This window comes from Rana temporaria, chromosome 7 (assembly GCF_905171775.1).
Source record: "Rana temporaria chromosome 7, aRanTem1.1, whole genome shotgun sequence".
NCBI classification, from domain to species: Eukaryota; Metazoa; Chordata; class Amphibia; order Anura; family Ranidae; genus Rana; species Rana temporaria.
The window spans coordinates 178,682,814-178,709,485 of NC_053495.1; positions in this window are offsets into that span (position 1 = coordinate 178,682,814).

Below are 26,672 nucleotides of genomic sequence, written 5' to 3' on the forward strand. Positions count from 1 at the left end.
CTATCCTTATGGGATTTTCTGGATGTAGCACCTCATTTGTTGCTCTGGTATAGCTTCTATGAATGGAGGAGGCAGGCAGGATGGGTGGGCATAATTGAGCACACTTGATGAGTGCCGGTCATACTTTTTTCGGCTCCATTACCCTCGCAGCTTTGGCGGGGGAATCGGAGGAATTTAACTAACGGAGAAGACAGCAGCACAAGGGACACATGACATTGATTGTAAGTAATGTCTCTAGTTCTGAATTGTTTTTGTTTTTTAACTTGGGCTTAATAGTAAATCTGAAAAATGTCCACCAAGGATCTCAAATGTACCTAAACAGGAACTGCATGTAGATTGCCTCTGAGTCTGAAGCCCATTTACAGAAGCGCTTAGGCTTTAATTCTTAAACAGAAAACAAGAAAAGGAAATAATATAATAAAAAAACAAAGAGCTTACAGTGTTCTTTTTCCTTCAGGCCATCATTGTTGTCCTAAGTACACATACCACATCACATTCTTCTTCGAAATCCATTTCTTATTTATTCCTATTTTCCATCAATTAAAGCAATTTCTAAATCCCACTCCGCAGTTCTGGGCAGACGTCAGTTGTGGTCTGTTTTATGAAATCCAGTTTTATTATTATTTAAAAAAACATGTTTATTTAAACCCTTTTTTAATGCCAGTCAACTAAATGGCCCACCTCTTTTCTTGGCCTACGGCGAGCCGCAGAGTAGGCGATCCAAGGCTTTTTTCTGCTTAGCAACTGCAGCTTAAAGATATATATTTGTTTAGCATTAACACCAAGAAAATTAAGCTGCATTAACTGTAGAGTGGAAGGGAAGTATTACAGCAGGCTCGCCTTAACAATTCATCTTATAAACAGTGCCAGACCAAGATTGGGGGGGGGGGGGGCAGAGCGATTGACGGGGAGAAAGCAGCGTCAAGCTGTAGGCTTTAGAGCAAGATGGAAACACGCACTCCTTTTCCTGGCTGTCCCTGATCTTGATTTTTTTTATTTTTATTAATAATATAATACTGTAATTTACCAAGGAAAAAGTATAACTCAAACTGAAAATAGTCTGGGAAGGATATGACATAAGGCGCAACACTATATTAACTGCAAACTGAGAAACTGATGTATTTTAGGAAAATCTAACACACTCTAGACTCATAAACATTTTACAATATTATTACACATGTTCGGCTCGCTTTGTGCAAATAAGCGCTCCCTTCACATCTAATAAGTCTGCTTTACACATATCTGGCCCTATAAAAACACTTAAAAGAGGCTTGTTTTTGGATGTATTGATTAACAGATTTTTTTTCTTTTTCATAAGTGTGGTTGTGAATGTGGGAGGGTTAGCTATTAGAAGATTTGTGTGTATAATGAAGAAAACCATCAGGTTGTTTTAGAAAAGGTCGTATTCAATAAGACAAGAGGTGAAGGACAATGTGAAGTGGTCCAAGTCAGATTTTATTGATCAAGACTGTTTAGTGGCTTTGGATTACTGGACCTTACACGTTATTCTTGACTATGGACAAGCGGAATTGAGTTTCCAGTTCCCCAAAATGTCATTGAAAAGAATGTGGAAGGGTTAGAACCCCAGTTAGTACAATGCTCTCTGTGCCCCTATTATGGAGATATGAAAGTTTGTTTTTCTTAGTAACCATTGTTGCCAATACAGAAAGTGATGGAAATCCAGAATCTGACAGCTGTCATCAGAACAGACAAAAAATAAATAAAAAATGAACTCTATGGTACAATGTTTTTTTTTTATTGAATTTTACAGAAATAGAAAATTAAGGTTTATAAATATATACCAGAGCATCTATACTCATTATGAATAAGAATACGAACGATATAAGGCATTCAATATAACAGGAAATATCACCAATAATATTAGATATAATAATGAGCAGGTAATGTTGATAATTGTAAGATAAGATTTGTAGGAAAATATAATTTTTACTATTAGGCCCTGTACACACGATCAGTCCAAACTGATGAAAACGGACTGAAGGTCCGTTTCATTGGTCCAAACCGATGGTGTGTAGGCGCCATCAGTCAGTTATCCTTCGGTCAAAAAAAATAGAACTTGCTTTAAAATTGAACTGATGGACTGATAACCGATAGGTTAAAACCGATGGTTAGTACGCAAAAGCATCGGTTCCAAACCCGCACATGCTCACAATCAAGTCGACGCATGCTTGGAAGCATTGAACTTAAAGACGTTGTTTAACTTCTGTATTATTGGTTGCCTCCAGGCTTTGGCTAGAGTTTGTCTTTTTGCTAAAAAGATACGTCCTACTAGTATCTGTTGAAACACATTTAAATGTGGATTGAGCTTCCCAAGGATTCAACATGACATTGATGTGTAGAATCGAGTGTAGCAAGTTATAGATTTTAGTCCAGAAACGAAATGCTATAGGACAAGACCACCATATGTGTAATAAGTCGCCTTTGATCTAGAAGGGGTAATTTTAGATCATCGGTCTGGGGTTATGTACCAACGGGACATCAGTTTATAAGTATTTTTTTGAGCTAGGGTACTTATTGAGCATTTGGAGACAAATCCCTTTCCTATTTCGTCATTTAAGAAACTTTAGTAGAGCCAGAGGTGTTAATAACAAATAAAGGGTGTTAATAAAATAACTCTGCAAAGCAAAAAAAAGTTTTGGCTATTCATTAATTTAAGGGAGATTTTGAATTTTTTTATGGGTATAGTGGGCTTTAAATAGCTTCGGACGGCTATGGGAAAATTGGTGAGCCAATCACACAAGCAGGAAATTATGTTTCTGGGGAGTGGTCAGTACACATTCTGTGTACAGAAAAACTCCACATAGCCATATTACAATGCATACATAGAAATCTACAGAGGCTGCAGATTGAAAAGGAAAGGTATTTTTAATAACACTCAATTACAATATGACTTGTATCGCAATTGTGCATGCTATATTATTTTTATTTGTAATTTTTAAAAAGTGGAGTTGCCCTTTAAAGCGGGGGTTCACCCAAAAAACAAGTATATAACATTACATTCAGGATACCGCAAACATGTACAGTATGCCATTTTTTTTTGGGGGGGGGGGGGGGACATACGCTTTTATCGCTATTTTCCTCTCGGCTTCCGGGTACTCATTCCCGCGGGACTGGGTGTTCCTGTGCAGTGCCGCAATGTCATCTGGGACTTCGCCCATATGATTGACGTGCCTGAGAAAAACTCCCACCGGCAGGTAAGGCGCGTCATGACTTTTCGAAAATAGCCGAACTGCGAGTCGGCACTATACGGCGCCTGCGCACCGACTAGGAGCCGTGTAGAGCTGACTGCTGACTCTGAAGGTATGCTGTGGTATCTGGACCAAGCTGTGAGTAGCAGGTGGGGCCTCCATGGATCAGACTTTTTTTACAGCACACCCAACAAATGCTCGAATGGACTGAGATCTGGAGAATTCGAAGGCCATGTCAACATCTCAAACTCATTGTGTTCCTTACCATTCTTGAACCATTTTTTGCAGTATAACAGGGGGCTGAATAAGGCCACTGCTATCAGTTAACATAGGGCCAGATTCACATACCTTTGCGACGGCGTAACGTATCGTCTATACGTTACACCGCCGCAAGTTTTCAGCGCAAGTGCCTCATTCACCAAGCACTTGCGTGTAAACTTACGGCGGTGTAACGTAAAGGCGTGCGGCGCAAGACCGCCTAATTCAAATGGGGCGTGTACCATTTAAATTAGGCACGCACCGCGCCGGACGTACTGCGCATGCTCCGTTTTGAAATTCCCGCCGTGCTTTGCGCGAAGTGACGTAATTTTTTTGAACGGCGATGTGCGTAACGTACTTTCGTATTCCCGGACGTCTTACACAAAAAAAAAATATTTGAAATTCGACCCGGGAACGACGGCCATACTTTAACATGGCTCATCTAAAGTTAAGCCATGTTAAAGCAGGCTTAACTTTGCGATGGGAAAAAAGACTAGCGACGACGTAACGAACGCGAAAACCTTTGTGGATCGCCACAAAACCTCATTTGCATACCCGACGCTGGAAAACGACGCAAACTCCACCCAGCGGCAGCCAAAGTATTGCATCCTAAGATCCGACGGTGTAAGTCAATTACACCTGTCGGTGTTGATACTCCCAGAGATATGACGGCGTATCAGGAGATACACCGTCGTATCTCTTCTGTGAATCTGGCCCATTGTTTTCATGAAGGGGTGTAATTGGTCAGCAACAATGTCCCCCCTCCCCTTTTCAATGTTTAGGTAGGTTTTATGTGTCAAGTAACATCTACATGAATGGCAGGACCCAAGGTTTCCCAGCAGAACATTGTCCAAAGCATCACACTGCCTCTGCGTGCCTTCTTCCCATACTGCATCCTGGTGCTATCTCTTCTCCAGGTAAGCGACACGCACACACCTGGCCATCCATATGATGTAAAAGAAAATATCAGACCAAGCCACCTCCTTTCATTGCTCTGTGGTCCAGTTCTGATGCTTGCATGCCCAATGTAGGCACTTTTGGCTGTGGACACAGGTCAGCGTGGTCTGGCCACTACAATTTGGGCCATGTCAAATAGTGTTGAGCAGAATACGCCATATTCGATTTCGCGATATATCTCGAATATATAGTCGAATATTCGAGATATATTCGCTAAATTCGAATATTCGTGATATTTTATCGAAATGAAATGATTGCGAATTTTCGCTATTGCGAATGCGAAAATAATTGCGAATTTTCGATAACTGCGGTAGGAGCACTCTGATTGGCTCAGAATATTCGTGATATTTTACAATACAAAATAATTGCGAATATTCGGCAAATGCGGAAGGAGCACTCTGATTGGCTCAGAATATTCTTGATATTTTACAATACAAAATAATTGCGAATATTCGGCAAATGCGGAAGGAGCACTTTGATTGGCTCAGAATATTCTTGATATTTTACAATACAAAATAATTGCGAATATTCGGCAAATGCGGAAGGAGCACTCTGATTGGCTCAGAATATTCTTGATATTTTACAATACAAAATAATTGCGAATATTCGGCAAATGCGGAAGGAGCACTCTGATTGGCTCAGAATATTCTTGATATTTTACAATACAAAATAATTGCGAATATTCGGCAAATGCGAAAGGAGCACTCTGATTGGCTCAGAATATTCTTGATATTTTACAATACAAAATAATTGCGAATATTCGGCAAATGCGGAAGGAGCACTCTGATTGGCTCAGAATATTCGTGATATTTTACAATAGAAAATAAAAAGTGTTTTGCATTGGTGGTGATTCTTTACTCTATCCATCTGTCACAGCCGTTTGTCAATCAAACACCTTGAAGATTGAACACGTTCATGCTGCATGCTTTGGACTTTTTTCACTTCACATATCAAAGACATTTTTATGAAAGATTATTTTTCTATTATTGGGACTATATTTCTTTATATATTTGTTTCACTGTGTATTTCACAAGTTATTTGCGCTTGCTTATTTTATAATTTGCCCACGTCACTAGACATATTTTTTATTCTTGTAGAGCGACTCCATTTTCTGTCTTGTATTAATTTATGTTGTATAACATTTTTGAGTTGCTGCTGTATTCTCCCCTTTTTTTAAGGTATGCGCAATTTTTTCCTTCTTACAAAAAAAAATAATATCAAATTAATTTCAAACATACAAATATTCATAACAGAAACATACACAAAGCCCCCCCTTTTGCATCAGAGACAATCAGAGTTCTCCTACCACAATTCGCAATCATTTTCGCATTCGCATTAGCGAAAATTCGCAATTTTTTTTTTTTTATATTCGGCAACATAAAATGATCGCCTCAGCTTAGCTACTCGGCCCAGGGTCTCTAATCATACCAGCAATGCTTTTAGACGTCGATAGGATGTGATCTGTTTTAAAAATAAAATAGAAAAAATGCGAATATTCGGAATTGCGAATATTCACCGCGAAATTCGAAATATATCGCGAATACTCGAATATGCCATATTCGAGCCGAATATTCGCAATACAAATATTCGTGAGCAACACTAATGTCAAAGTCGTTCAAATGCTTACACTTGCCCATTTTTTGCTTTCAACACATCAACTTCAGCGACAACATGTTCACTTACTGCCTAACATATCCCACCCATTTTCAGATGCCCTTTTAACAAGATAATTTGTGTTAATCACTTTACTTCTCAGCAATCTTAATGTTAAGGCTGATTGTTGTATTTATTTTAATAATCTATTTAACGGTTTGTCTGGAATTCAGATGTATAACCACTGTAAAAGTTGTAAAAAAAAACCAAATCAGTCCATTGTACTTCATTGCATTATTTACATGTGTCATTACTTGTAGTAGTTTTACCTTGCTTCGTAAGTCTTCTGAACCCTTAAAGAGTTCCACCAAAAAAAAAACCTTTACATAAATGAACAGCATTATGCATTAGCAAAAACATTTGTAATTTTGTAATTTTTTTTACTCGCCCCTTCAGCACTGTTGCTGTGCTATTTTTTTTTTACTCACCCCTTAAGCACTGTGGTCCTTTGAATTCTGCCACTTTCTCTCTGTGGCGCCTGACGTCATTTCCCTTGGCGCCCGTGCTCGCTGGTGCTCCTGGGAGATGTGTGTCATCATTTCGCAGTAGTCAGTGGGCAGCGCCAAGGGCTAGGCTGCCATAACAATGGGGCGGGCACTTCCGCCGACGACGCCCGTCGATATCTGAAGTGTACGGCGATGTGAAGCCTCGTACACACGACCGAGAAACTCGACGGGCGAAACACATTGTTTTGCTCGTCAAGTTCCTTGTTAGGCTGTCGAGGATCTCGGCGAGCCAAATTTCCCCATTCCCGTCGAGGAAAAAGAAGACATGCTCTCTTTTTGGATCGACGAGATCCTCGACAGTTTCCTCGTCAAAAAGTGTACACACGACCGGTTTCCTCTGCAAAAAAAAAATACCAGCAAGTTCCTTGCTGGTTTTTGCCGAGAAACTCGGTCGTGTGTACGAGGCCTGAGCCGTTGATACTGCGCGTGTGCGAGAACAGGCGGTGCATGCTGATTGCTCAGCTGCACCATGTCCCAGAAGATAGTGCTTGTGGGCTTCACATGCCCACAAGCAATATGGAAATTGCCAGCAAGGCAGAAAAAAGTTATATCCGTTTGGGAAATCGGCAATCGAACCGCGATCTATATGAAACACGTGAGTAATATAACTAAGGATATTAAAAAAACAATATTCATGAAAAAAAAAATTAAACTGTGAGAACTCCACTTTAACTAATGGTAATTGCTTAGGGCCAGATTCACAAAGGGGATACGACGGCGTATCTCCTGATAAGCCGTCGTATCTCTGTTTCTATCTATGCGGCTGATTCATAGAATCAGTTACGCATAGATATCCATAAGACCGACAGGTGTAATTGTTTTACACTGTCGGATCTTAGGATGCAGTACCGCGGCCGCCGCTGGGGGAAGTTCACGTCGTAAACCAGCGTCGGGTATGCAAATTAGGAGTTACGGCGATCCACGACAGATTTTCGCGTTCGCTACGTCGCCGCTAGTCTAGTTTCCCGTCGCAAATTTAGTCGTCGTTTTGGGTGCCCTAACTTTAGTCAGCAAACGTATTGCTGTCTAAAGTATGCCCATCGTTCCCGCGTCGAAATTTAAAAATTAACGTCGTTTGCGTAACACGTCCGGGAATACGGAAGTACGCTACGCGCGTCGCCGTTCGAAAAAATGTTGTAGCGGCGCGCAAAGCACGACGGGAATTGCGAAACGGAGCATGCGCAGTAGGTCCGGCGCAGGAGCGCGCCTAATTTAAATGGCACACGCCCATTTGAATTGGCCCGCCTTGCGCCGGAGGCAAGTGCTTTGTGAATCAGGCACTTGCGATGAAAACTTGCGGCGGTGTAACGTATCAACGATACGTTACGCCGCCGCGATTCTACGTGAATCTGGCCCTTAGGGTTTAAGTTATTAACGGGTCTCAAAGTCCTTGCACAATAAACCCCCCATAGCCGGTCTGTTTGTTTTAAATCTACAGTTAAAGAATAAAAAAATGATTGTGATCGGATGCTCAGTTCTCATTGCCGACACCCTTACATGCAGGCCGGAGCTGATGCAGTGAGAGTAAATCTTACTCAGGACATTATTGCTCGGTTTAATGTGTATTAAATCCTTTGGGAAAATAGGCATAAGGGTTAATAGAGCTCTCTAAATCATATCCGTAACAAGATAGACATGCCTCATTTGGTAAAAACACTTCACATCTCTTCGAAAATCACTGGTGTTCAGGCCACACAAAAGTTTATTTTAATTGGGTCCGAAAGGTTAGATCCATTACCAGTAAATATTGGTGCCTGCAATTTATTTCAATAACAGGGAAAGTAAAAGGGCCAGCTTTGGGTAGCTGCCTTTAATCTTACCAAATGAAGATTCCAGACATGCAAATGTAATACACACAACATTATACAAGGGACTCGCTGATTAGCGCTTTGTGACTCACTTCATGCCTGAAAGGAAAGACTGCACTGCAATCTACAGAGAGGGGATAATTGACTGGATTGGTGCACATTGGATGTTCGAGAGGGGTCATTGCAATCTTAATTTGTGGAACATTCAATGCTTACTGAAGGCAAAATGCATAAATAAACGTGTCACACAATAGAGATGTGTTATAAAAATTATTATTATGTATTATTAATAATAAAAACAATGACAAAAACTGCAATAATAATAACAATAATATATTCTAAATAATAAAAAATAATATTTTTTCATGTATATAGTGCTATTGCAGTCCTTGGTGATTTATAGTAGTTTGTAGAAGACATGCTCTTTTCAATGCATAAACAAACTTGCCACACATTATTATTATTAATAATAACAATAATAATATATTACAAAAATTAACTATAATAATGATTTTTAATGTATTTACAGTAGTTTGTAGAAGACATGCTCTTTTTAATGCATTAATAAACTTGCCACACATTAGTATTATTATTAATAACAATAATAATATATTACAAAAATAACAATAATAATTATTTTTAATGCATTTACAGACGTTTGTAGAAGACGTGCTCTTTTTAATGCATAAATAAACTTATCACACAATAGAGATGCATTATAACAATAATTAATTTTGTGTTATAAAAATTCTTCTTCTTCTTATTTTTATTAATAACGACAATGACGATGATAATAATAATAACAATAATGTATTCTAAATAATAATAATAATTCATATGTTTAATGTCTATAGTGCTATTGCATTCCTTGGTGATTTATAGTTGTTTGTAAAAGCCATGCTCTTTTGAATGCATAAATAAACTTGTCACATATTATTATTATTAATAACAATAACAGCAATAATATATTACAAAAGTTAACAATAAAAATTATTTTCAATGTATTTACAGTATTTTTTTTTAGAAGACATGCCCTTTTTATGGCATAAATACATTTAGCACACAATAGAGATGCATTATAACAAGTATCATTATTGTGTTATAAAAAGTATTATTAATATTTTTATGATTATTATTCTTATTATTATTATTAATAACAAAAATGACAATAATAATAACAATAATATATTCTAAATAATCAAAATAATTAATATTTTTAATGTACAGGGTGGGCCATTTATATGGATACACCAAAAACAAAAGTTGGATTCAAAATGACCGACTTCAAAATGGCCGCCATGGTCACCACCCATCTTGAAAAGTTTCCCCCCTTACATACTAATGTGCCACAAACAGGAAGTTAATATCACCAACCATTCCCAGGTGTATCCATATAAATAGCCCACCCGGGTGGATCCATATAAATGGCCCACCCTGTATAGAGTGCTATTGCATTCCTTGGTAAATGTATAGTTGTTTGTAGAAGACATGCTCTTTTTAATGCATAAATAAACTTGTCACACAATATTTTTTATTAATAATACAACAATAATATATTACAAAATTAACAATAATAATTATTAATAATTATAAAACATTAATATATTCGAAATAATAGCAATAATTAATAACCTTTATGTATATAGTATCATGTCATTGCATGACGATATACAGTTCTTTGCAGAAGACATGGGCCGGGATTCAGAAAAAAATGCTTATCTTTAGGCAGGCGTAGCGTATATTTAACTTTGAGAGGCATGTCCCGTATTCAGAAAGAACTTGCGCCCGAAGTTACGGCGGCGTAGCGCATATGGGCCGGCCTAAGCCCGCCTAATTCAAAATAGGCTGGTAGGGGACGTGTTGTATGCTAATTAATCGTGACCCCACGTGATTGACGCTACTAACGAATGGCGCATGCGCCGTCCGTGAAAGTATCCCAGTGCGCATGCTCCAAATTACGCCGCAAATAGTCAATGCTTTAGACGTGAATGTAACTTACGCACAACGCTATTTGCGTACGTATTACGCAAACGACGCAAAATTCTAGGCTGTCCCGATGTCCATACTTAACATTGGCTACGCCTCATATAGCAGGGGTAACTTTACGCCGGAAAAAGACTTACGTAAATGACGTAAATCAATGCGCCGGCGCACGTACGTTTCTGAATCGGCGTATCTAGCTCATTTGCATATTCTACACATAAATCTACGGAAGCGCCCCTAGCGGCCAGCGTAAATATGCACTCCAAGATACGACGGCGTAGGAGACTTACGCCGCTCGTATCTAGGCAACAGTGAGGCGTATCTGATTCTATGAATCAGCCACAGAGATGCGACGCCTCACACTCAGAGTTACGACGGCGTATCTGGAAATACGCCGACGTAACTCCTTTCTGAATCCGGGCCATGCTTTTTTAATGCATAAAAAAATTGTCAACAATAGAGATGCATTTAAAAAATGATTATTAATAATATTATTGTTAATAATATTAATAATAATAATAATAATAATAATAATAATAACATTAATATATTCTAAATAATAACAATAATTATTATTATTTTAAATGTATATAGCACCATTGCATTCCATGTTGATAGTTGTTCGTAGAAGACATGCTCTTTTTAATGTTTTGCTTCAAGGTTCAAAGTCTGGTCAGCGCTATGCTTAACCACTTCAGCTCCGGAAGGTTTAACCCCCTTCCTGACCAGGCCATTTTGCGATACGGCACTGCGTTACTTTACCTGACCATTGTGCAGTTGTGCAATGCTGTATCAAAATAAAAATAAAATTTCCCCACAAATAGAGCTTTCTTTTGGTGGCATTTGATCACTAAACAAAAAATAATAATATTTCCTACTTTCTGCTATAACACATATCCAATAAAAAATATGTAAAATATAAAATTTCTTCATTAATTTACGCCAATATGTATTCTGCTACATGCTTTTTTTTTTTTTTGAATCAGAAAGGTTTTTATTGAACATTTGAAGAAACAACAACTTCCAATGCACAAATACAGAAAGGAATTTTTCAACCAATAACATATACACAAACATAATAGCCCTACTGTTACTACACGGCTTTATTCTCCAAGCACTTGCATGTCACCATTCCACCCCCCCCCCCCCCCCCACTGACACAAATCACAGCATGCATGGTACATAAACTGCTACATGTTTTTAGTAAAAAGAAATTGCAATAAGCTTATATTGAATGGTTTGCGCAAAATTTACAGCGTCTACATACTATGGGATAGGTTTATGGAATTCTTTTAAAGCGGTAGTTCCCCCTCCAAATTTTTTTTACCCTTAGTCTGATGCTCATTTTGTCTAGGGGAATCGGCTAGTAGTTTTAAAATTGACGCTGTACTTACCGTTGTAGAGAGCGATCTTCTCCGTCACTTCCGGGTTTGGTCTTCGGGGATAGGCGTTCCTTCTTGATTGACAGTCTTCCGACAGGCTTCCGACGGTCGCATCCATCGCGTCACAAGTTTCCGAAAGTAGCCGAACGTCGGTGCGCAGGCGCCGTATAGAGCCGCGCCGACGTTCGGCTTCTTTCGGCTACTCGTGACGCAATGGATGCGACCGTTGGAAGCCTGTTAATCAAGAAGGAACGCCCACTCCTGAAGACCCATACCTGGAAGTGGCGGAGAAGATCGCTCTCTACAACGGTAAGTACAGCGTCGATTTTAAAACAACTAGCCGATTCCCCTAGACAAAATGAGCATCAGACTAAGGGTAAAAAAAATTTGGAGGGGGAACTACCGCTTTAAGTTTCACTAGTAATGGCAACGATCAGTGATTTTTAGCAGGAATGCAACATTGCGGCGGACAAATCTGACACTAAGTGACACTTTTTGGGGACCAGTGACACCAATACAGTGATCAGTGCAAAACAAAATTCACCGCCATTGTACTTATGGCACCGACAGGGAAGGTTAACATCAGGGACAAACAAAGGGTCAAATGTGTTCCCTGGGAGTGCTTTCTTACTGTGTGGGGTTGGTTTAACTGTAGGAAGACAGATCTGTGTTCCTGATTAGCAGAAACACAAGATCTCTCTTTCCTACTATCAGAACAGTGATCTGCCTTGTTTACATAGGCAGATCACTGTTCTGTCTCTCTGTGAATGATCAGCGGACCCGCTGATTGACTCCCGCTGTGTCCAATTTTTTTTTTCATTGGGCAGACTTCCCTTTACTTTTTGTCCCATAGACAAAACAGGAAGTTATGGAAAATACCTACAAAGTGAAGAAATCCCTGGTGGCCGCCAGGGTCACTAGAACTAGCATCTCCACTGCAAGGGTTTCCCTCTATAAGTGTTCCGATGTCAACCCAACATTTGGGATTTTCTTTTACTTTAAAGGAGTTGTAAAGTAAAAAAAAAAATTCACCTTAATGCAATCTATGCATTAAGGTGAAAAAACATCTGATGAGGCCGACCCCCGAGCCCCCGTTATACTTACCTAACCCCTCGAAAGTCCCACGCTCAGTCCCGAGATCCTCTTCGCCGCTCAGCCTGGCCGCTGATTGGCTAGAGCGGATGGATTGAGAGTAGCGCAGCCGTTGGCTGGCGCTGCTGTCAATCACGTCCAGTGACGCGGCGCACTATGGCTGCTCGATGTATAACGGGAGCGCGCCCGCAATTATTCACCACCATGCAAGCTTTCTCGCATTACTGTGGTAAGTACTTGCGGGGAGGACCAGAGACAGCCGCCGAGGGACCCCAGAAGACGTGGATTGGGGCCACTCTGTGCAAAACGAACTGCATAGTGGAGGTAAGTATAACACAGGGGCGGACTGACAACTCATGGGGCCCCCGGGCAATAGAAGATTATGGGGCCCCTGGGCTTACAGATGGCCACCACGCCAGGAGGCAGTGCAGAGGCGGGGCAGCTAAAATCTCGGGATTTTCAGATCAAAAGCATGTCGGTTTCGGACATATCAGGGACAGATCTAAAAAAACATAGATTTTTACATATTGTCCCTGGTTTTACTGAGCCTGGCAACCCTGATGGGGCCTCCTAGTGGCATGGGGCCCTCGGGCAGTGCCCGAGTGACTCAATGGTCAGTCCGCCCCTATAACATGTTTGTTACCGTATTTTAAAGGATTTTTTTTTCTTTCACTTTTAGTGCTAATGGTAAACAGGACAGCAATATAAATCTAACAGGTGATCTAATCCTTCTCCACTCTATTTAAAACTAAAAAATATGGATTAGATAGAAAATTTGAAAAATGGGGAAAAGCTATGTTTAGGTACTTATTAGTATACAGAAAATCAACTGTGCTAATTAGACCTAGACAGACATGTAAATGTGCGTCTTCTGATCAGAACACCCTCGCCCCCCTCCGTCTCACCTTTCCTGCCTATGTTGGTTTAAGCAGATGACTTTGGAAAGTGTGCCCTTAAAGATTGCCCTGTAATGTATGCCATTGCCCACCCTGCGATGTTTGCAATCAGACGGCATAATATTATACAAAATATTCATCCGCCAGGCTGTAATTTGTATTTGATTAAAGGAAACCAACCAGATGCCAGGAAAACACGTTTCACTTTGAATTGATTTTCTGGGGAAAGTCTGGCAGAAGGTTACCTTTATTCTTTGTGTGTGTTTTCCTCTTTTTTTTTTATTTCTGTCTGTGCAATGGAAAAAATTCCCGCAATGAGCAATAGCAATGTAATTACCTGCTTAGGGGCTGATTTGCCAAAGATATGCAAGTCGGGTAAACCTGTCTGCATTGCTAAAGGGTAACTCCTAGGCATAGGTGTGTGCAGCCTATTGCATTAGGGTGTGCACCCCAAATGTATTAAAACATGGATGGTGTTAGTAGGGCAGTGGATGGCATCAGTAGAGCAGTGCACTTGTCAGTTGGGCGGAGGTTGTGTCAGTATTTTTTTTTATATATTTTTTTATAATTTCTTTGCAATTTTTTTAGGAGCTGCAGTGGGGTGATTTGGTGAAATATCAGCAGAGGAATCTGTGCCACACGGGTTGATTAGGGTGTGCCCAGGCACTCCCAGCACACCCCGTTCACATGCCTATGCTCCTAGGAATGGGCCGAACACCCCCTGGTTCGGTTCGCATCAGAACTAATGAAACAGCCAAAAAGTTTGAACAAACATGCAAACCCTATTAAAGTCTATGGGACACGAACATGAAATTGGTAGTGTGGTATCTAAAATATTTTTCCTGCATAGGTATATATGTTCCACAGGTTGAATTAGCACACCATTATTTGACTTTATATTAACAGTACCCATCAGTGCTGCCTCATCAGTGCCCATCAGTGCTACCTATCAGTACCCATCAGTGCAGCCTATCAGTGCTCATCAGTGCAGCCTATCAGTGCCAATCAGTGAAGGAGAAAAATTACCTGTTTGCAAAATGTTATAAAAAAAAATGAAAAAGGTTTTGTTTTTGTTTTTAACATTTTTGGTCTTTATTTTTATTGTTTGTTTAGCAAAAAAAAAACAAAACAGTGGTGATTAACCACCCTGGCGGTATAATTATGTCAGATTTTTTGCGACTCAAATCGGTACAATTGTTTTGGATAGAAATTTGGCGTTTTATATTGTAGGCCTGTAATTCTTAGTAATAACTCACTTAAATCTGTCCAAACAAGAGTCTAGTAGAAATTCTGGGTATGATAAAGTTTGAAACACTAAACCATAAATTATAATATAATAAATTACTATAAATAATTATAAAAAATAATAATATAATAATAATAACATGTATTTCCCCATGATTCACTATCGCTCAATTCTGCAAGTGTTTTAATTTACTATCACTTTTGACATAAAGGGACACTTTTTGGTTGCTATAAACAATCTCAGGTTTCCAGGCAGAAGGAACACTATCTATATATATAAAACTCAACGTGTGTGTGTGTGTATGTATGTATGTATGTATGTATGTTCCAGCATCACGTCCAAACGGCTAAAGATATTAACATGAAACTTGGCACACATGTTACTTATATGTCAGCAACAAACATAGGATAGGTGGTTTAACCCTTACCCACCCCCATTTGCCATGGTCGGGGTTTTTCTTTAAAGTCCCATTCAACTCTATGGGAAATACATGTTACTTCATAACTTCCAAACGGCTGTAGATAGTTCGATAACACTTGGTCACATGTTACTTATATGTCCACTTAAATTATAGGATAGTTAATTTATCCCTTAAAGCGGTGGTTCCCCCTAAAACAAATTTCTAACAATAGATTCGTAAGACCCGTTACACTGCGGGAAGCCGAACGTCATTGCGCAGGCGCCGTATAGAGTCGGCTCTATACGGCGCATGCGCAGCGACGTTCGGCTTCTTTCGGAAAGTCATGACGTCACGTATGCGCCCGTCCGAGGAACGTCAATCAACTAGGAACGCCCACCGACAAGGGACGAAACGCCGAGATCTCGGTTTGTACGAAAAAAAAAAAAAAAAAGCCAGCCTACCCGCAGTGTAACGGGTCTTACGAATCTATTGTTAGAAATGTGTTTCAGGGGGAACCACCCCTTTAACTACCCCCATTTGTGAGGGTCTGGGTTTTTGTTTAAAGTCCCATGCAAATCAATGGGAAATGTATGTTCCCACATAACTTCTGTACGCCTGGAGATATTTCAATAATACCTGCTACACATATTACTTATATGCCAAATAAAAATATGTGACAGTTAAATTAACCCTTACCTACACCCTTATATAAAAGATGGGTATATTTATATTACTATGATTTTCCTCCCCAAAAGGTTAAGATAGGAAGACCAGGCAACGCCGGGTATTCAGCTAGTATATAATATAAATCTGCATGCAGGGCACTGGACAAAGTATTAGAGACAAAAGGGAGGTGAAATGATTGCATACAGTAATGTGTAAGATTATAGTGTACTGTATGTGTTATGTTTTGTGTACTTTTTGAATTTGCCGCCAGGCTCCGCCCCTGTGCGTCATGTCGTTTGCAGAGAACGAAGCCTGGCCCACAGAGCATTGGGCGTGGACACAGCAGGGGGGGGGGACATCGCAGGATCCTGGGGACAATGTGAGTATACTGCACCAGGATCATGCAATGCAATCCTGAGTGTGGCTCGGGGTTACCGCTAATGGTACTGAAATTTAACCCCCGAGCCACACTCGGGAAAACCGCCAGGGAGGTTAAATACCACCTAAAGAAAGCTATATGTGTGTAAAAAAGAGTGATAAAAATGTCATATGGGTACATTGTTGCATGACCGCGCAATTGTCATTCACAGTGTGAGAGCGCTAAAAGCTGAACATTGGCCTGGGCATGAAGGGGGTATAAGTGCCCAGTAAGCAAGTGGTTAAAGGGGTTGTAAAGGTAAAAATAAATTTTCCTAAATAGCTTCCTTTACCATAGTGCAGCCCTCCTTCACTTACCTCATCCTTCCATTTTGCTTTTAAATGTCCTTATTTCTTCTGAGAAATCCTCACTTCCTGTTCTTCTGTCTATAACTCCACACAGTAATGCAAGGCTTTCTCCCTGGTGTGGAGTGTCGTGCTCGCCCCCTCCCTTGGACAACAGGAGAGTCTGGATGCTCTCTACGTTGCAGATAGAGAAAGGAGCTGTGTGTTAGTGGGCGTCCTGACTTTCTAGTAGTCCAAGGGAGGGGGCGAGCACGACACTCCACACCAAGGAGAAAGCCTTGCATTACAGTGTGGAGTTACAGACAGAAGAACAGGAAGTGAGGATTTCTCAGAAGAAATAAGGACATTTAAAAGCAAAATGGAAAGATGAGGTAAGTGAAGGAGGACTGCACTAAGGTAAAGGAAGCCATTTAGGGAAAACATTTTTTTACCTTTACAACCCCTTTAAGTTTTACTTCAGCTGGTGATAGGATCACTTTATGATGGTTCATATAAATCTAAATAACATTTATGAGTGCATGGTAAATTTCTATAATTTTTTTTCTTTGTCAGAAGTTAGAGTGTGACTTTAAACCCGCAGTCACACGCCACTTAGGCCAAAATCATGTTAAACAAATATATTTTTGGACTTGGCTGTGTGTGGCTGCACCTCTGTGAAGAGCTGTTTCCACGCACAGCTGTGACAAATATTTAGGAAACCCGATACCTCCGTCTAAAAATTATTCATTTGCAGGCCTCGCTGACTTTGATGGTCAACTGTTTTATTTGCCATTTTCTGACGTTTTACTTCTTTTCCTGCCCGGCCTGTGAATGTGGAAGGGCTGTAAACACATGCAGGCCAGCTATCAGCCTCGGGCCCCGGCAGTTGACAAAGCTCCAGCTATATAGGATGCTGGTGGGTTCTTCTAAAGCTCTCTGACTCTCTGGAAATGCCTAAGCACAGATTATTTGTTTGTTTTCTTTTCATCTGGCTTTGAATCGGGCCAGAGCAGAGTTCCCCCCTCGGGGAAAAGCAAACTTTTCGGAATAAATGCTTCAAGATTGTGCAAACGCCTCAGTAGTCGTAAGATCTGTGTGTTCTGGGTCAAAGCAGGAAGAATATACATGTCAATCAAACGGGAGGTGCAGGAGGATGCGTGAAGAAGCCAACTGCAATGTTAAAGAACAGCGCTGAAGTTTCCACAGTTAAAAAGTTGAACTTGGAAAACCACAGATAAATTATTTAGCCAAAAGTACGTGAGCACCTGTCTAAAGGATTGGGTTCATGTGTTTCCATTGAAGGGGTCTGGTAATGCTACAGCATACAAAGACATCAAAGACAATTGAGCACTTCCAACCTTTCGACAAAAGTTTGTGGAAAGTCCGTTTCTGTTCCAGTAAGACTATATGGTTGATTTACTAAAGACAAAAAGACTGCAGTTGCTCCAGAACTTAGTAAATGAGGCAAAGTTTCACTTTGCAAAAAATACCCAATCACATGCAAGGAGAATTTAAAAAACAGCATTTTTTCTCGCACATAAGAGGATGATGAACGTCAGAAGAGCTTCTGCTTATTTACTAAGCTCTGGAGCAACTGTGCACAAAGTCAGCTCCATATAGACATGGTGGGGTTGATGTACTAAAAACTGGAAAGTGCAAAATCTGGTGCAGCTGTGCATGATAGCCAATTAGCTTCTAACTTCAGCTTGTTCAGTTAACCCCCTTAGCGGTATCCCCGAGCGTGACTCGGGGTGGTTTTTCCATGTTAGGATCGGTATCCCTGAGTCACGCTCGGGGTAGATGTGCAGAGCGTGCAGCGGCGCGGCTTACCTTTCGCAGCATCCACAGACAGGGAATTACTTACCTTGTCCCTGGATCCTGCGATGCATCCCCGCTGAGTGAGCGAGCGGGTGCTCGCTCCATTCACAGTGTCCCCATGTGCCGCCGATCTCCGTTCCCTGCGACGTTACGACGCACGGGGGCGGATAACGGCGCCAAATTCAAAAAAGTAAACAAACACATTACATACAGTATACTGTTAACTTATAGATTACAGTACTGTATGTAAAAAATGCACACCCCCTTGTCCCTAGTGGTCTGCCCAGTGCCCTACATGTACTTTTATATAATAAAAACTGTTCTTTCTGCCTGCAAACTGTAGATTGTCCATAGCACCCAAAAGTGTCCCTTTATGTCAAAAATGGTTTTAGAGCAGCTAGAAAACAGCGATAATAAATTATAATCACTTGCAGAAATGTGCGATAGCGATTTGTGGGGAAATTTGTAATAAAAAAATAAAAGTAATGACAGAAACAATTCTGCAACTGAGCAAATTTCAGTGATTTTGACTTGATTACATTATTGAATAATTTTTATTATAATTATATTATTATTTGTTATAATTATTTATAATTATTTATTATATTATAATTTATAATTTTGTTTTTAAAAAAAAATCATACCTGGGATGCCTACTAGACTCTTGTTTGGTCAGATTTAAATGAGTTATTCCTAATAATTGCAGGCCTACAGTATAAAATGCCAAATTTTCTTGCAAAATAATGGTACTGCTTTTGGTACGTAATTCCAGACAGAATCATACCGCCAGGGAGGTTAAAGTGGATGTAAACCCCCAATTTATTTTTTTAATTAAGGCTTGCACCTTGTACAGTATAGGATTTCATGTCATCTGTGCCCAGCCTTGCCACAAAGAGTTAAAGGAGTTGTAAAGGTTCATGTTTTTTCACCTTAATGCATTCTATGCATTAAGGTGAAAAAACATCTGAGGATTAGTGCCCCCCCGAGCTCCCAGTTACTTACCTGATACCTCGAAAGTCCTGCGCCGTGAACGTGCTGGCGTCTCAGCTGGGCTTATCTGCTCATTCATTGGTTGATTGAAAGCAGTGCAGCCATTGGCTCGCGCTGCTGTCAATCACATCCAATGGCGCGGCGCACTTGGGGCAGGGCCAAGTGATACAGTAAATGGCTATAGCCGCCGGCTGTATCACGGGAGCGCGCCCGCAAGAACTAACCACCATGCAAGCTCGCATGAAGGTGGTTAGTTCTTTCGGGGAGAAGCCTAGACAGCCGCCGAGGGACCCCAGAACAGGAGGATCCAGGCCACTCTGCGCAAAACGAGCTGCACAGTGGAGGTAAGTATGACATGTTTGTTATTTAAAAAAATAATTTACATTTACAATCCCTTTAATCCAGCTCTGAGCAGTCCTCTTATCTTTTTTCAGTGGGATAAAAACGGACCACTCTGTGCAAAACGAGCTGCACAGTGGAGGTAAGTATGACATGTTTGTTATTTAAAAAAATTATTTACATTTACAATCCCTTTAATCCAGCTCTGAGCAGTCCTCTTATCTTTTTTCAGTGAGATAAAAACGGACAAACAAATAGGAGTCAGTTCTTCCCCCTTGCTGTGAGTGACAGGTGATTTACATATCTCATGCACAAGTCTGAGAGAGGCCTTCTGTGTACTTCAGATCCCCTCCTCCTTTCTTCTCCAGCTCTCCCAGGATTGGCTGCTCCACACCTCAGCATGATTGGGCATGCTGAAGTCATGTGGTGACTTTTCTGGGTTTTGACTGGATGTTAGTGATCATAGCAGAAGTTCAGTGTAAGAAATACACAGGAGAAAATGCATGTTGACAAGGGGAGTGTAGAGGTGGGAGGGGAGTCTACTGACATCACAACTCCACCCACTGAGCTCCAGACAACAGACCCACCCACGAAATCTGCAGTTTTTCAGGTCTCATAACATACAGAGGGGAGACATTTGATAGGTAAGGATACATGCAGGAGGCATGTATATCCTTATAGATCAGCACTATGGAGTAGTTTAGAAAGACTGAGAGTAGGTTTACATCCACTCTAAGCTTTGACACAATAGAAAAACTGGAACCTGACTGGTTTCTATGCAGAGCTGCACCAAATTTTACACCCTTCAGTTTTAGTAAATCACCCCCCTGTTTGATGAGTTTGGTGTGGAGGAACTCAACTTGCCTGCAAAGAGCCCTGACCCCAACCCTACTGAATACCTTTTGGGTGAATTGGAAATCTTATTGTAAGCCGGGTCCTCTCACCCAAAATCAGTATCTGAATTTACTAATGCCAATCTTTTTTTATAATCTTTATTTATGTATAACAACTTCGTACAATAATAAGGTGGTCAATGACATGTTTACCACTGGTCCATGGAAATGAGAGCAACAGTAAAGATGTCTCGTGTTGAGTCGCCTCAAAGCTTGACAAAAATAAGCAATAATAAAGCACAGTATAAAAAATATCTGTTTAAAGAGGTTGTAACCAAAATCACAGCAAATACTGTATAGGATCCATTTCTGTCAGAAAGACCTTCTGTATGTGTAGGAGGGCGGGAGGGGAAATAAGCCTTCTCGCCTTGAACGCAATACACTGGGTATTAAAGAACATGTTGCATAAATCCTACTAAAAATATTATCCTAAGACTTCTAGGCCTCTGAAAACTTCGGCCTCCAGCCTAATACTAATGCCCTTTTAGCAAAATAGGCACAAATTACCACAGACACAATGCAAAAGAGTGCAAGCTGCAACTATGGGGTCAGCTTCATGTTAAAGCCCATGGGTTTGAAATGGGATTTTCAACAAGCTTGGCCATTAAGCTGAAGAAAAAGAAATAGACAATATTGTATGGTTTCTTAGCACGATGAGTCAAACCTAACCCTGGTTTGATGAGTTTGGTTTGGAAGAATAAGAATGGCCCTCACAAAGCTCTGACTTCAACCCAACTGAACACCCTTGGGATTATTTGGAATGCCAACTGCAAGCAAATCTTCTCATCCAACATCAGCATCTGAACTCACAGATGTTTTGGCTAAATGGACACAAATTTCCTGAGACACACTCTCATAGCTACAACATAGCTCCCAACTGTCCCTGATTTTGAGGGACTGTCCCTGATTTAGAGCAATGTCCCTCTGTCCCTCTTTCACCCACATTTGTCCCTCATTTTGGTCTGATTTATATAGTTGTATATAAAATGCACTTGTTATCTTTCAAAAAGTGTTTCCCAGCGCTAAACCTTTCATCCAATTTCTAAATTGCTGCATATAAAAGCCAATCTAATGGAATAGTAGTGGTAAAAAAAAGCCCTTCTGGATTTATTTGCCGCTTCTCCTGGCCTCTCCTGTCCTCTCCTGCCCTCTGGCAGGTGTCGCCGGTGTAGCTTCTTGTAAGCCCACAGGCTTGGGCTCCTTCCCCAAGTGTGGGGGGGTGGTGGGCTATTACATAATCCTCCAGATTGCTCCACTGTTTCCTGACATTCCTGGTAATGCAACTGTCTACTCCCTTTTTAAGCGGTAACTATATTGCCATGCCATACTTGTATTGTGATGTATGATTATATGTTTTGAATATTTGAAGTTATTTTATATGTCTCTTAGAGTCAAGGATCCCCCTGAAGATGACCACCCTATGGTCGAAACGCGTCAGTGAAATATACCTACATACATATGCTATGCAATCTTGTTTTACATTTTGCATGTATGGTAATCTTGTTCTACATTTTGCATGTATGGTAATATTGGATTATGCAGGATTTTATCTGGCCAGACCGTTTTACATGTTTTATTCATTGCAATTTAACTGTGACATTTGACAACCCTCAAATAAATAGGTTGTATACTATTATTCGACAAACAATTCTTCGATCACTTCTACATTGTTGTCCAAAGCCCCACTGGGGAAAATGTCCTTTATTATTCTGGATTTAATTAACCTTTTTTTGGTTAATTCTCCTTTAAGGGGTTGACGCAGGGGGCGTGTCCTATGCCTACATAAGTCTGTAGGTGTCCCTCAATCCCATCTCAAAGTGTTGGGAGGTATGGCTACAAGGAGAGACTAATTCCACACTAATGTCCATGGTTTGGGAGTGGGGTTTTCCAACACACTTATATAGGGGTGATGATCAGGTGTCCACAAACCTTTGACCACACAGAGTATAACCAATGACCTATTGTAAGGTTATAATGAAGAAAACTAAAGCAAACCTTTTTTTTCATTTTGGATAGAGCAAGGGAGAGTTATAACCCTGACAGATTATTTTTTTGCCATCTGTGTCCCATTGCAGAGATTTACCTTCACTTCCTGTCCCATAGCCAAAGAGGAAGTGAGAGGAAATCCCTGCAAATTAAGGGAATTCCTTGCCCTCTATTACTTTTCTGAGGACAACCCATTTTACTTTCACTTTCTTGTCAAATTTGTTTATTGATTTTGTAAATATAAACATTGATACAATTAACAATATATTGATTACATTAGATGATAGCATCATGGGCCCCTGGGCAAGGTAATGCTCTGGGGCCCCTACAATGATGACAGTGCAGGTAAACAGACATCAAGTAGGTAGGAGGTAGACTGCCTCCCCTGTGTATTTATCACTCTCAGTGCCATCATGGGGACCCCAATTTCGGGGCAGTGTGGGCTCAAGGACCAGCTGCTTTGGGTAAAGTGCAGGGGCCCCCCATGCAGCTCGAGCCCCTGGGCAGGGTGTGCCCTCTCATTAAGACAGTCCTGATAGCATTAGTTGAATTTACATATCAAGTCTTAGTTTTTCTTGTATTTACAAGTGTAGCGCCCCCTTACTTTCAGTATGGGCACTACGCTAAAGTTAGTGGGGAATGGGAGAGTTACTTTGCTCCCATTCAAAATTTGCTAAAATTGGGACTTCTGTCACTCCAGAAACGTCCACTGGGTCAGTCTGTGCTCCAGGGATGCAATACCATCCCTGGCCAGCAGTTGGCACCAGAGGGGTTCTGGCAGAGCAACTTTCCCCAGCAGCCAATCAGAGAAGTTTCTCCTACGCAAGGCATGCTGGGGAGGGGTATATCTGTGACAGGTGTCATGTGCTAAGCAAGTTTCGCGGGGTCCCGGTTCCAGGTGCGGCATCCACCTTCAGGGTGCGCGCATCCATGGACCCCGCCAGCGAGGCCCACCAGGCCAGAATTGTAGTCTTCACAAACCCTCATCCGGAGGTAAAAAGGGACTCCAGTGACTTACTGGATCCCCAGTTCTATTGAAAGGATCCCAGGCTGGGTGCTGTTCGATTGGGGGGTCGACTTGAGGAGAACCCGGAGGCAGGTTGTCCAACAGGGCTTGAATGAACCAATTGGGGATCTGGTGACCGGAATGCTGACAGGTACATTTTGCTGTCATCCAGTGACCTATGCTAAAACCTACTGGGAGGATTCGCTCCATTTATCCATCTAGCTCACCTAAAGTAATTGGCCTGTGGCAGAGGCCCTAGAGCCGGGTCTGTGAGAGAGATCTGTTCCTCCCAGAAAATCCTAAGTGACACTTCGGCTGCCAGGCTTGTGAGAGGGGTCTGTCCAGGGGGCACCTTACCCACTCCAACTAGAGTGGCGACGAATAACATTTGGTACTGCTCAATTAATATCCAGGCCTGACACTGCAAGGTTCTCCCTTTTTTTTGTTCTTCATCAACCTGCTCTTCCCATTTAATGTTGATGTTGGCCGTTTTTGGCCTGGAATAAAGCATTGGAAAACCCTTTATTCACTATCTGAACTTTCGCTCACTGCTTTGTTCTCCAACTGCACCCATACGCCACATTAAGGTAACTCAATATGCCGATCCCAAAAACAAATCAGCGGCTCCTTCAGGGGTAGCGCTACACAAGCAATTGGAGACTTAAGTAAGCTACCATATATACTCGAGTATAAGCCAAGTTTTTCAGCACATTTTTTTGTGCTGAAAATGCCCCCCTCGGCTTATATTCGAGTCACCTTTTTGCACCTGATCTCCCAGACTTTGGGGACCCAGTACCAAACTTGGCACACATGTAGCCTCACTATTCCTCTACAGGTGTACAAAGTTTGTTGTCCGGGGGATCTACGGCCGGGGGTCACCGATTTTCAAAGCCGGGCACCCCTTCCATAGACTCCCATGTTAAACGGTAATTTCTCTGGTGATTTGGGGGACCCGGTACCAGCTGGAAGTAGTTCCCCTGGACACATATGTAGCCCCATTTCTCCTCTACAAGTGTGTAAAGTTTGTTGTCTGGGAGACCTATGGCTGGGGATTTCTGATTTTTCAAACCCGGGTACCCCTTCCATAGACTCCCATGTTAAACGTCAGTCTAGTCATAAACACAGTGAGTCATGGACATAGTGAGGCATGGACACAGTGAGGCATGGACATAGTGAGGCATGGACACAGTGAGGCATGGACATAGTGAGGCATGGACACAGTGAGGCATGGACACAGTGAGTAAGGCATGGACACAGTGAGGCATGGACACAGTGAGGCATGGACATAGTGAGGCATGCTCATTGACACAGTGAGACAAAGAGAGGCACAGTGAGGCATGCAGATAGACACCCTAGGCTTATACTCAAGTCAATAAGTTTTCCCAGTTTTTTGTTGTAAAATTAGGTGCCTCGGCTTATATTCGGGTATATGTTATTTCAAGAACTAAGGTGTTACAATCAATTTTAACAATTATATAATCAAGAGGAACAAAAAAATGAAAAGTTGTTAAACTTTTAAATTTTAGAGTGATAAATAATAAAGAAATAGTATTAATTACTACGAGATGCAGTAACTTATAATAGGACATTAGAGCTTACTATCTATTATTGTGTTATAATTAAACATTGTAAAAGTGAGTGTTTCGCTACCATTTTTTATATAAAAAAAATAGGAAAAAATAGGATAGAATAAGAAGAAAAGACTAAAAGGAAAGTAGAGATAAGAAGAAAAAAGTCGGGATTTGTAGAGGTTTCCGGGGATTTCTTGAGAGAGAGAGAGAGAGAGAGAGAGAGAGAGAGATCCACCAGATTTTGCTTTCCCCAAAATCAACCCCCCTATATTCTCATCCTAGAGTTGAGCTTTAACTAATACATTTGATGATTTTAAGTGATTCCTTATACTCCATATTATGTAGGGTTTTGGTGCTGTATGCAGCCTTTTGTTTTCCCTAAAAGGTCAGCTTTTGTCTCTTTTACCCACAGAACATTGTTCTTGTAGTGCTGTGGGACATACTGGCTGTCTTATTTATTGGTTGATACATTTATTTTAGAGAAGAGTGGTTTCTGCTATGGCAAACTCCCAGGATTTTTTTTTTGTTCATTCTGTTAATGTCCTGATTCAAGTTTCAATTTAATACTAAAACTAGCCATATACAGTGAGAATTTTGTTGAAAAATTGACATTTGTGGTTTCTATTTGGTAAAATGTTGCTTATTGTAATATGCATGTGCTAGGTAAAGTTTGATCTGGAAGTAGAGCTTTTGTCGTCTGTTGTGAACATTCGTCCGTTTTATATATGGTATTTGGTAGGGTTACATACATAATCATTTAGGGTTGTACTTTAGGGACCGATACCGATCATTTGCGCAAGTACTTGTACTAGTGCAAATGCTACCGATGCCTGACCCGATACTTCTCTATTGCAAGAGAGCGGCGGGGTGGCGAGGGGGCGGAGAGCGGGCGAAGAGTGGGCGGGGGGCGGAGAGCAGTCCTCAGGCGGGTAATAAGTGGCTGTAATTAGTTCTTACTGTTCTCTATCATGTCGCGCTGTTCCCGGTGGCCCTTCCCCTTCTCTCTTCTCCTCTCGTTGTACGCTTGTTACATCATCTGAGATGGACGGGAGGAGGGGCCGTCGGGGAATAGTGCAACATAATAGAGGACAGTAAGAACTTATTACAGCCACTTATTACAGATGTGAGCCGCTTCCTGCGCTACTCTGCATTTAAAAGTAAACTGAAACAAAACAGTGCCCTGCCGTGCCCAGATGTGCCCAGTACCCTGTGTCCAGTACTCTGATGTGCCCCATACCCTGTGCCCAGTACCCTGACCACCAATGTAAGAGACATCCTTCCCACTGACCACCAATGTAAGAGACATCCTTC